The sequence below is a fragment of the Equus caballus genome, chromosome 9 (assembly GCF_041296265.1).
Source record: "Equus caballus isolate H_3958 breed thoroughbred chromosome 9, TB-T2T, whole genome shotgun sequence".
In the NCBI taxonomy this organism is placed as follows: domain Eukaryota; kingdom Metazoa; phylum Chordata; class Mammalia; order Perissodactyla; family Equidae; genus Equus; species Equus caballus.
The window spans coordinates 12381344-12391649 of record NC_091692.1 but is presented as its reverse complement, the minus strand read 5'-3'; the positions used below and the strand labels follow the sequence as shown (position 1 = coordinate 12391649).

General features: G+C 44.8%; 1 long non-coding RNA gene across 2 annotated transcripts in view; it reads left to right on the top strand.

Annotated features, from left to right (window-relative positions):
* Window positions 1-4416: 4416 nt before the first annotated feature.
* Window positions 4417-10306, top strand: part of LOC106780973 (uncharacterized) — a 31617-nt gene continuing 25727 nt past the window's right edge. The window contains exons 1-2 of one of the 2 annotated variants that reach the window (XR_002810247.2): window positions 4417-4717; window positions 8309-8347. This is a non-coding gene — a long non-coding RNA (uncharacterized lncRNA). The remainder of the gene's footprint in view (window positions 4718-8308; window positions 8348-10306) is intronic. The other variant, XR_011421538.1, reaches the window with a different exon arrangement.

Sequence of the window (10306 nt, the reverse complement as noted above, 5' to 3'; positions counted from 1 at the left end):
AATTGGGCTGTGACTGGAACTTTGTAACTGAGTGATAATTCGATTCTTTTTCTCAGTATAGATGTCAAGGGGATGGGCGCTCACGGTCTTAAATGCCCCACTTCAGGCAAAGGAACTCTGGTAGGCTGTATGGACCACTGCGAGTGGCTCCAAGGCAGGAGTGCGGATGCTGGCTGGTGCAGAAGATGGCAGTGGCAGGAGAATTCAGGGGACAGGCTCAGGAGTGGCAGACTGTGAGCCTGCCAAGAAACAGCACAGGGAGCGCCTCCCCTCACACTGCTAAAAATACTGCGGGGAAAGTAATTTCTCTGTTCCTATTTTAGAAATCAGAGGCAGAGCCACCATATTCATGTTTGGATTCTGGTCAGCCTTCTGGTTTAAGTTTTCAATTTCAAGAGAGATTTTTCTGGGGAGAGTTAAAACAATCTCTGTAGAGTTTCAGAATCGAAATTTGAAAATGCCGTTAAGGAAGATTAATGTGTTGGGCATTATTTACGTAATTACTAGCAATTTTTTAGAAAGGTTTTATTAGAGACAATCAAGATGTTTTAGTGACAAAATCCTTCCGGCTGTGTGCTTTCCTATGAAAGTCAATGATTATATATAGTTACATAATTTTTATTTAACTGAAGATAGATTTATAAAAGGATATTTTCCTCTTTCTCTTCCTTTTCTTCTTAATTTTCCATTGCTGCCTTCTTTTCCTTCCTTCCTCTTCTGGAACCTTCCTTCTATGCCTTGTTTTCCCTCCCTCCTTCCTTCCTTTCTCGGTGACTTGTCCACACTGGGATAGAAACCTTCTCTGTCCATGTGCCACAGTATGTACATCTCTGATGTATTCTGTCTGGCTTTGCTTCAGTCTTTCACTGCAGCTTTTGTTTCCTGCTCTCTTTCACAAGCATTTCCTGAGTAGCTATTTCTGCAGAGCACTGTATCAGGCCCTCGGAGAGGGCTGGGGAAAACACAAGGATGAGTAGCACCTGATTCTCCCTCTCAAAGGATCCTACAGTGTAGCGGGAAAGACATGAAGTTCAAAACCAAAACAGCACAGAAATGCACAGGAGGTGGGAGAGTCCTGAGTGTAGAAGCAGGTCACTTTACCAAAAATCAACTTGCCAAAATCGTTTTACCAAATAATCAATATACTGAAAGGCCAATTCATTGAAAATCAATTTGCCATTGGCCCCGAGCTGCCAAGGATTGCCCAGCAGAAATAATTCACCCTAAGGTTCAACAGGAGCAAGCTTGGTATTAGAGAGGGGCCACTTTTAAGTTCTGCGCAGGAATGTAGCTGTGGTTGAGAGTCTTCTTGAACCTGGCGGTGGGAGAGCATTTTGTATACAAAGTTGCCGTAATCAGAAGCATGGTTTGCTTAAACAAGAGACTACTTTTTCATCTTACTCCTGATATATCAGTTATGGTTCTAGCAGGAAACAGATGGCACCCACAAACTTGGAAATGTGAAGATAATCTAGTAAAGGGACGTCTTTCAAGGCATGGGAGGGATTAAGGAAAGCAGCAGATGATAGTGCGATGCCCTGCGGGTAGCGAGAGCAGGGAGCCACGGCCACTGGAAGCTGGCAGGGGTAGCTATGTGGATAGGGCCAGCCAATGTAGACGGATTCTGTGGTAGTCACTTCTCCTCTCTCACGAGTGCCTCTTATTGGCCAGACCCAACTGTAAACTGAGGAAAAGGATTCCGAGGCACAAAGAAGGGGGAGAGTGGATCTAGAGGGCATGGGGCATATCAGGTTGCAATTCAATAATGTGCCACCAAATTACCATTTTATTCAGTCAAGGAAGAATATGTTTGTCATTTCGGACTTAAAGCTCAGTGTCACTCCGAAAGTTTCTCAGTGGTACGAAATTTATTCACTAAGAATTGAAATGTGCAACAGGGTACCTGTTAAAATTATATCTAGCAAGAGAAATTCTCAGTAATTCCCTATGTAGGTGGACACAGCAAACAATTTTGGAGTAGATCTTTGTTCAGAAAAGAGTGATTTGAGTGAAACTCTCTAGTATGCTTAATGCAAGGCCTTTTTGAAGGGTATAATAGAATCTTTTGTTTGGCTTAACAAGGCAAATCTGTCTATAGAGCTCTTGGAGTCCAACGGACCAGTTTGCATTGGGTGCCCCAGACCCATCACAAAGGCATCACAAAGAGACCTAGTCTGGCTCAGGAGGAGTCTGAAGCAGGAGAGCTCGTCATAAAGCAAGCTTACAGGGAGCTGGCTCCATCAGAGCGTCTGTGCAGCTGTGGACCACTGTGGGCACCGGGCTGTGCAGGGCCAGCGTTCAACAGCGACACCATGTGATGGACAGAGGTGTGGCCCTAGTGGGGACTGCATTTCTTTCTTCCTATCTAGACTCATTCCCTTCCTTGGATTAATGAATCTCTGAGATCCTTGGGAATCTCAGAGAAGAGGGACATCTTAGAGTTCCTGAAGAAAAGTGATAGATAGGGCTTTGAGGGATGAATTAGAGTAATAAACAAGATGTGATTTGATTTGTGTCTTAAGCTGGTAAAGCAGATCATACTTGCTACAGGAGAAGAGTTCAGTGAACAAAGCTCTGTTCACTCCTGACTAGATGTTCCAAGTGTCATTTTTAGGCAGAGGCAGGAGCAGTGGTTAACGTGGGAGGGTGAAGCAACAAGAATAATTTGTGCCACTTCTGAGGGCAAAGGCAAACAAACCGTCCCAGGGTAATTTGGGGATATAAAAGGTGGCCAAATCATTTTGGGACTTTTAAAGAAATTCCGTGAAATGTGACTATTTTTCTTTCTGCTCTCAGTCTTGCGCATCAACTTTAAGTTCTGGAAAGGAGGTTTAAAGAAAAGTGTTAGAGTTGAGGTGTGTTTAAGAGAGAGTACCGCGAATGTAAGTTATTTATTATCAGTATGCACTTGGTGGGTACAGTTTTCTTCTTCTCCAGTCGCTGCCCTCAACTATGCAAGGGTGGACCTCTGCTTCTTCCTGGTATGGAACCCATGGAAACATCTTGGGCCAGTTTGATAACTTCCCAGTTATTTTCAGTTACTTAAACTCAGGACAGCCTAATCTAGTTTAAAACTCCATCTTATAGTCAATTTGAATCTCTGCCCGCCCCAGCCAGGCCTTGGTTCAGGGGACCTGGAGAACGAAGAGGAGTGGGTTTACCTTTTCATTCCTCCTCTGAGTCCCGTATCTTGGAATTGTGTGTGTGTGTGTACACACGTGCACGCGTGTCCCTGCATGCACGCACATTGGTCTGGCTCCCCTTCCGCCTGCTCTGTTCTAGGCTCTAGCTACTTGCACATATTGGGGAGGAGGAATGCAGTGATGTCTGGGTTTGCCTTCCACAGCAGGAGCCTGTCTGAGGAGGGAGGCTGCCCCTGGTCTTACTCTGGCTCGGTTGGCTTCCTGTGGTACTGGTGGCTTCAATCCCTAGGGTGGTTTCTGCAAAGTTCAGTTTCATTCCAACCCCCTAGTGCTGAAGGGCCAGCTGTGCCTCTCTTGGTCCTGGACAATGGTCTACACTCCTAAGCTTCTTTCCAGTTGGGATGTCACTTCATCCATGTCCTTCTGGGCACATCCTTGGCTTCTGCTCTCTCTCTGTCCTTTGCACTCCTTCCTGTGGGGCCACGAGAGCTGCGGAGATTCTCTGCCACACACTTTGAAGGCTACAGGAATCTGGGATGGAGTAGAGGGCCGCCCCTACATTCTTTCCAGGCTCATTAACTTCACCATAGTTCAAACCTTGCATCTTCAAAAATCTCCAGATGAAAAGCAGGCCTTGCTCTCTAAGTTTGGGTATGTTTCCAAATGCTAACGGCCCCATGTGACGGTCTTCCTCTGAATTTATCATGCTGTTTTGCTCTGATGGAAGCATTAGGGGGTTCTGCAGATTTTTCAACTCAGCTAAGCCACCCAGAGAATGAAAAATCACTTGCCCCTTCTTGCACAACTTTACCAGTGATTTCCCTGGATCCCTTTCCCTTGCCGGGGCTGGAAGAGGGTCGGGAGGCAGCGAGAGTGGCTTCAGATGAGGAGGGTCTTTCCTCAGGAGTCAGAAGCGTCAGGGCAAATGGGAAGATGTCTGTCCAGCTGAGGAACTGAACCTCCTAGGAAATAAATGATCTAAGGAAGCAGAGTCAAGTGGGCCCCAGGCTGCTGCTCAAGTAGCTATGCCTCAGGCACTGAAGAGAAGGGAGGATTTCAAGTATTGCTGGGTTTCTGTCTTTCAGTGTCCCCTCACCCAGACCCCAAAGGACTTGTGTCTTAATTCCTGGGTGGAGGGGAGTGGGGAGGAGCGATTTGAATAACAAAGAAAGGAAGGGCTGTCTCTACACAAACTCTCTTTGAAACAGTGGGAGTACAAGGCAGCATTGTTTTGAGAGCCCTGCAAAAGAATAACAAAGGGGGAGAGGCCTCCGCAACTTGGGCGCCCAGGGCAAGGGTCTGGAGGGTCCAGAGCTTTGGCGCTCTGGCAGCTCCTGCACAGCAGTGGTGCCTCAGTTCTGGCACGGCCCCCAGGGCAGCTCATCTCTTCCACAGCGGCAGGAGGAGAGGGGCAGGAGGAGAAGGCCCCATCAGTGGCAAGGAGGGGCATCAAAGGTTTGGAAGCAATGGGAAATGGCGCCCTTGGCACAGATACCTATGCCCTTCCCTCGGGGAGGGGCAGAAGTAGCATCCAGTGTCAGCTATATGGAGTTCTGCAGGACACAATGGCTTTGGTATGTAGGGGAGGAAAGCTAACTTTCCCTCTGTCCATCTGAGCTCTTAGCTGAGATCCTTATGATAAAAGAAAGATTAACAAAAGAAAAACAAACAGAAGTCTATTAACACTTGTACCTCATGTATACATGGAGATAACCAGGGGAAAATGAGTAACTGCAAGGTGGCTTAGAATTCAAGATTAAATACCCTCTTGTTTTAAAATTTAATTTTATGGTTATTTTTTCTTCCAGTTTTGTTGAGATGTAATTGGCATACAACACTGTACAAGATTAAGATGTACAGCATAAGGACTTGACACACATGTATTATGAAATGAGTACCACAATATCAATACCATCTTAACGGAGGAAAGGGGTGAGGGATGTAGGCCTCTGACGGGAAAATAAATGGTTTTTAGGAAACATGGATGGGCCTTTAAACTAGATGGGAGGTATGATAGTTTGTGGCAAAGTTTGTCTGGGTGTGGTGTGGTTTCTAGTCTCCTCTCCTGTGACAGAATCCATCTTCCCTGGTTGATGAAACTCTGGGGGGAGAGCCTTTGTGACAATTGGGTTCCTTGTCGAGGTTCTGTCTTCAGGCAGATAAGGGGAGTTCAGAGAAAGCCTTTGTCACCAACTAGTTACCCTGAGGAACTCAAGGGTGGGTTTAGATATATTTTAACTGTTTTTCCAAATTGTTCTTTTCCCTTTTGTTGTGGGAAGGAGATGCAATCACCAACCACCCTGAGCCAGACCAAGCCTCACCATGAGAGCTATGCCTATGACCTTTGCCTTATTTCTAATGCTAAGATCTCTCCAGGAGAAGCTTAGACCTTGAGTCCGTAACCTGCAGTGTGTGTGGAAGCGTGTTTTCCCGCTGAGCCTGCTCAAGTGAATGCCCACGTCTCCTTTTTGAATATTCATTCCCCATACGAAAGAAATGTCTCTGCTTCCCTTTGTTCCGGGACCCTGTGACCCCAGAAATGATTCCTTATGGTCTCCTATTTGCCGCAAATATACTTTACCATGTGAGACAACTACTTCTGGTGGAGACTCTGATTTAACTCACCAGGAGGGAACCCACTTTGGTTTTAGAACACTGTTCCCTGCATTTGCTGGTTTTCAACTGCATTCAGCTGAAAATAATCAATATATGAAAGTGGTGTATTTTGGAGTGGCGTGTCCTGAACTTGTACAGTCATATTTTGGGGTGGTATATTCTATCCTTCAGGCCCATCCCACCAGCACTGATGCCAGGCCAGCAGGCACACACAGAGGGGCCATCTCATGGCTGAGTGGGACACACACCTCAAAAGCAGAGGGCACGAACGCCACCTGAGCAGGGGAAGGAGAAGTGGCTGTGAGGATTGTTCTTGATAACTCTAAGACCCAGAAATAATTGCAGGGAGAAGGAACTGGGCAGAGAACTGGAGTTTCCAAAATCTAGAGTGAGGTTAAGGGGGTCAGATGTACAGGTAAAGGTGATTGACAGTGGAGTTGCCTTCACACATGAAGAGAGTACGATTTATGTGTATATCCATATGTCTACTGAGGGGGAGAATACGTGATCCCAAAATGTGCCACTGTGGCATGTGGATTATTTAGAGCTGAAGGCAATCAACACCCAGCAGACTCAAGAAAAACTTTTACGTCTCCATTAACTACCTTAAAGAGTTTAAATAGGGTGCTTGGCTCAGAGAGAGAGCCATGACCGGAGATAACTTTTATCTGAGTGACTTACCTGTCTGGCAGGGCAGACATCTAATTACCGAACATCTGCTCTTCTTCTGTCCTGTGAATCACCGTCCTCGCCTCTGAAGCCCCAGGCCCCTATCCCATGCCTCAGCTCAGGGTGGCATATAAGCCTCAACTGCCCCACTTGCCCTTGGGTCTCATATGTTTATGGGGCTCCCTTATGTAGGAATTTAAATGTGTTTTTCTCTTGTTAATCTGTCTTATGTCAATTTGATTATTAGACCAGCCAAAGAACCTATAAGAGCAGAAGGAGAATTTTCCTCCCCTACACTGTAGTTAAAATTTTTCAGGGGCCAGCCTGGTGGTGCAGTGGTTAAGTTCGCACGTTCTGCTTTGGTGGCCTGAGTTTCGCCGGTTCGGATCCCGGGTGCAAACATGGCACTGCTTGGCAAGCCATGCTGAGGTGGCATCCCACATATAAAGTAGAGGAGGATGGGCACGGATGTTAGCTCAAGGCCTGCCTTCCTCAGCAAGAAGAGGAGGATTGGCAGCAGTTAGCTCAGGGCTAATATTCCTTAAAAAAAACAAAATGCAGGAGAAGAAGAGAGAGGATGAGATAGATAAGGAGAGTTTCTGAAAGGAGAAGTCCTAGAGATTTATCACAGACAAATAGCCCAATGGGCAATGGAGTAATGGGGTGGCAATATTTAATTCAATCTAAAACATTTTCTGTGGTTATAGCCAGTGCTCCTAGATGAAACTATCGGCAACTTTTCAGTGAGACTTACTTTCTTAAGGCAGGAAATCAACGATCTCTTTTTCACCTGGCTTGGTAAACTTTAACAACCAAAACAAAGCAACAAATTCAGAATTCATAGCTTTGTAAAGATGTCGTTTTAATTGCTGTAGAGATACCTGCAGCTGAAGTTCTTAGCTTGGAGTTTATTTTGGCCCACAATGATCCGACTCAATTGAAAAAACAGGATTGATTTGTATAAAAAAAGAACTATTGAAGACTCTTGTAAATACTGTCACATAATTTCTGAGGAATTTGGCAGGAATGATCCGAGGCTAACTCACTTGGTGAGGGGAGTGAAAAAAATGCAAATTTACAGTAGTTTGGAAATTGAGAGGAAGAATGGTGACAGAGACAGATGGGATAAGAATTTCCTTCACAATTACATTTTCTCTAGAAATACTGGGAAAAAATGGTAGACATTTTAAAAATAAAGTTTAAATAGGAATAAATGAAATAAGAAAGAAATACTGGGTTCTGAGGGGTCCTGAAGAAACATTGGAGTTGTCTGTTGCTATGGGCTAATGGAATGATAGGAAAATTTGAAGATAGGTAGATCTGAAGATTAATTTCAAATTTAAAGTTCCTTTAACTTGGCTGTAATGTCAAAAAGTTTTGGTAAAATAAATTAGAAGCTTACTTGGAAGATCAGATTTGCATTAAGAAAAAATATTTTATTTAAAAAAACACATGTTTTCTATATCCTTCACCTGGTAACGAGGGTCTTAGAAATGTTCTGGAAAAAGCCCATACTGCCACTGTTCACTATACTCCTTTGAATTGTGGGGGACTGGAATTGGCCACCCCAAGATATGTTTCTTTGGCATGAGGATTATTTTGGGCTGGTTACTTTTAAAAACTGCAGACAGGAAAGAAACTCTGAAAAGTAGAAATTACCCTTTGTAAGAGACATTTACTTTTGTAAGGGAAATCTCCATCTGTACAGGTGTCTCCCTCTCTGTGCCAGGAAGAAGGGGGGATGACCTTCTCTCTAAAAACCCTTATCAATGCGGAAGGCAAGGACTTAAATCTGCATAATAACCATACTCTTGTTTACTGTACTTTTCTGGCAATCTCCCGTAACTGACTCCCCTCACCCTCTACATCCTCCTTTGTAGCTGGAGATGGTATTGAAGATGAGAACCTCTACCGTTTTGGTGAGTTGCCCAGTTTTCCTGAGTCTCTCCCATATATACGTTATAAAGCTTTGTTTGATTTTCTCCTTGTTATTCTGTCTCATGTGAATTTAATTTGTAGCCCGGCCAGAAGGACCTAGAGTGGGTAGAGAAAATGTCTTCCTCCCCTACAGAAGTAATTTTTCTGCTTGTCTCAACACAGTGTTTGTTCCTCTCTCTTCTGGTTTGTTTTTCCACTTGTGTTGCATCATGGAGTCAAGGACACTAGCCAAACACCTGCCATCCCGGCTTGGAGCTTCAGGGTCATCTGTTTCTTTTTCCCCATAGTCAACCAGAGCCAGGTCTGGGGCTCTCCTTCTTGCACTCTCCCCTCATCCCCCCGCCAGCTGCATCTTAGCTTTTGTTCTGTCTCCACTCCACTTTGTCCTCACCCCAGTCCTTTCTGTTCCTTGCTGCTAAATTAATCTCCGCACTCAAGAACAGTTCCAGGCACTCCTCTGCTCATAAACCTAGAGTGGCTCCTTCTCTCCACTGGAGGAAACCCAAACTCCTTGATGAAGAATGTAAGGTCCCTTAAAGCCCCTTTAAGGATTTAAAGTCCCATAAGGTCCCTTTTCAACCTCATCTCCCACTATTTCCCTTCACACGTGTTTAGCTCTGGCCCAGACCCAACTATTTCTATGCGATGCTGACTTGAAACTTTCCCTGATTGCTGCCAGGTAAACAAAAACTCCACTTCTCCGAATTCTCACAGCACTTTCCTTGTACCCCTCTTCTATGGCATTTACCACATTTTTTGTTGTCTTATAATTTATAAGGAGTGTGTTTGTATCTCCTCCACTAGACTGTATACTGAGTGAGTATGTACATCTGTGTCTGTCATTTTTGTACCCACCTCCTCCATGTTTTGGACAGTGTAGCTCCTGAATAAATACTTAAAATACATTAATTATGCTGGGTTCAGCTGGGAATATTAGACCAAACTAGGTTCACTGGACCAGCTCTATATTGGAATTAAATCTAGGGTTGGTCTTGAACGTAATTTATTTTTCAGATCTTTTATAAATCAGGCCAAATATAGGACCAGCCTTTAGCTTTTAGGACATTAATAATTCTGGACCCAATGCCAATGTGTGGGGGAGTTCCCCACACATCCAAGCAATTCTCTGACACCAGCTGGGTGTCCTACAATTCAACTCAATTTTGACACTACCTACTTGGAGATAGTGTCAGATCCCACAGATTAGGGGCTCAGTCTCAAAAGAGACTACACACCCACCCACCCGCTTCAGACAACAATCACAAGTCCAGGTTGTCACCTGTGCTTCTGACCCACTGGCTATAGATTGGAGGTTCCCACAACCTCCTCCTTGGGTTTGATTAATTTGTTAGAGCAGCTCACAGAACTCAGAGAAACATTTTACTTACTAAATTGCTGGTTTATTATAAAAGGATATAACTCAGGAACAGCCAGATGGAAGAGACGCATAGGGCAAGGTATGGGGAAAGGGCATGGAGGCTCTATGCAAACCTGTCTTTCTCCCCACATGGCCCCATGTTCACCAACCCAGAAACTTGCCAAACCCTGTCCTTTTGGGGTTTTATGGAGGCTTCATTACAGAGGCATGATTGATTAAATCATCCGCCATTGGTGATTAAACTCAATCTCCAGCCCCCCTCCCCTCCCTGGTGGTCACTGGGGTGGGATTGAAAGCTCTAACCCTCTAATCACATGGTAGGCTCAAATGTCAACCAGCCCCCATCTTTAGGGGCCTTCCAAAAGTCACCTCATTAATACAACAGGACAAACTCCAAGAGTTTTAGGACTTCTGTGCCAGAAACAGGGAGGAAGACCCACTGTACAGTCATGTACCACATAACAGTGTTGGTCAACAACAGATGGCATATTTGATGATGGTCCCATAAGATTGGTACCATACAGCTTAGGTGTGTAAGTACCTAGGTTTATGTAAGTACACT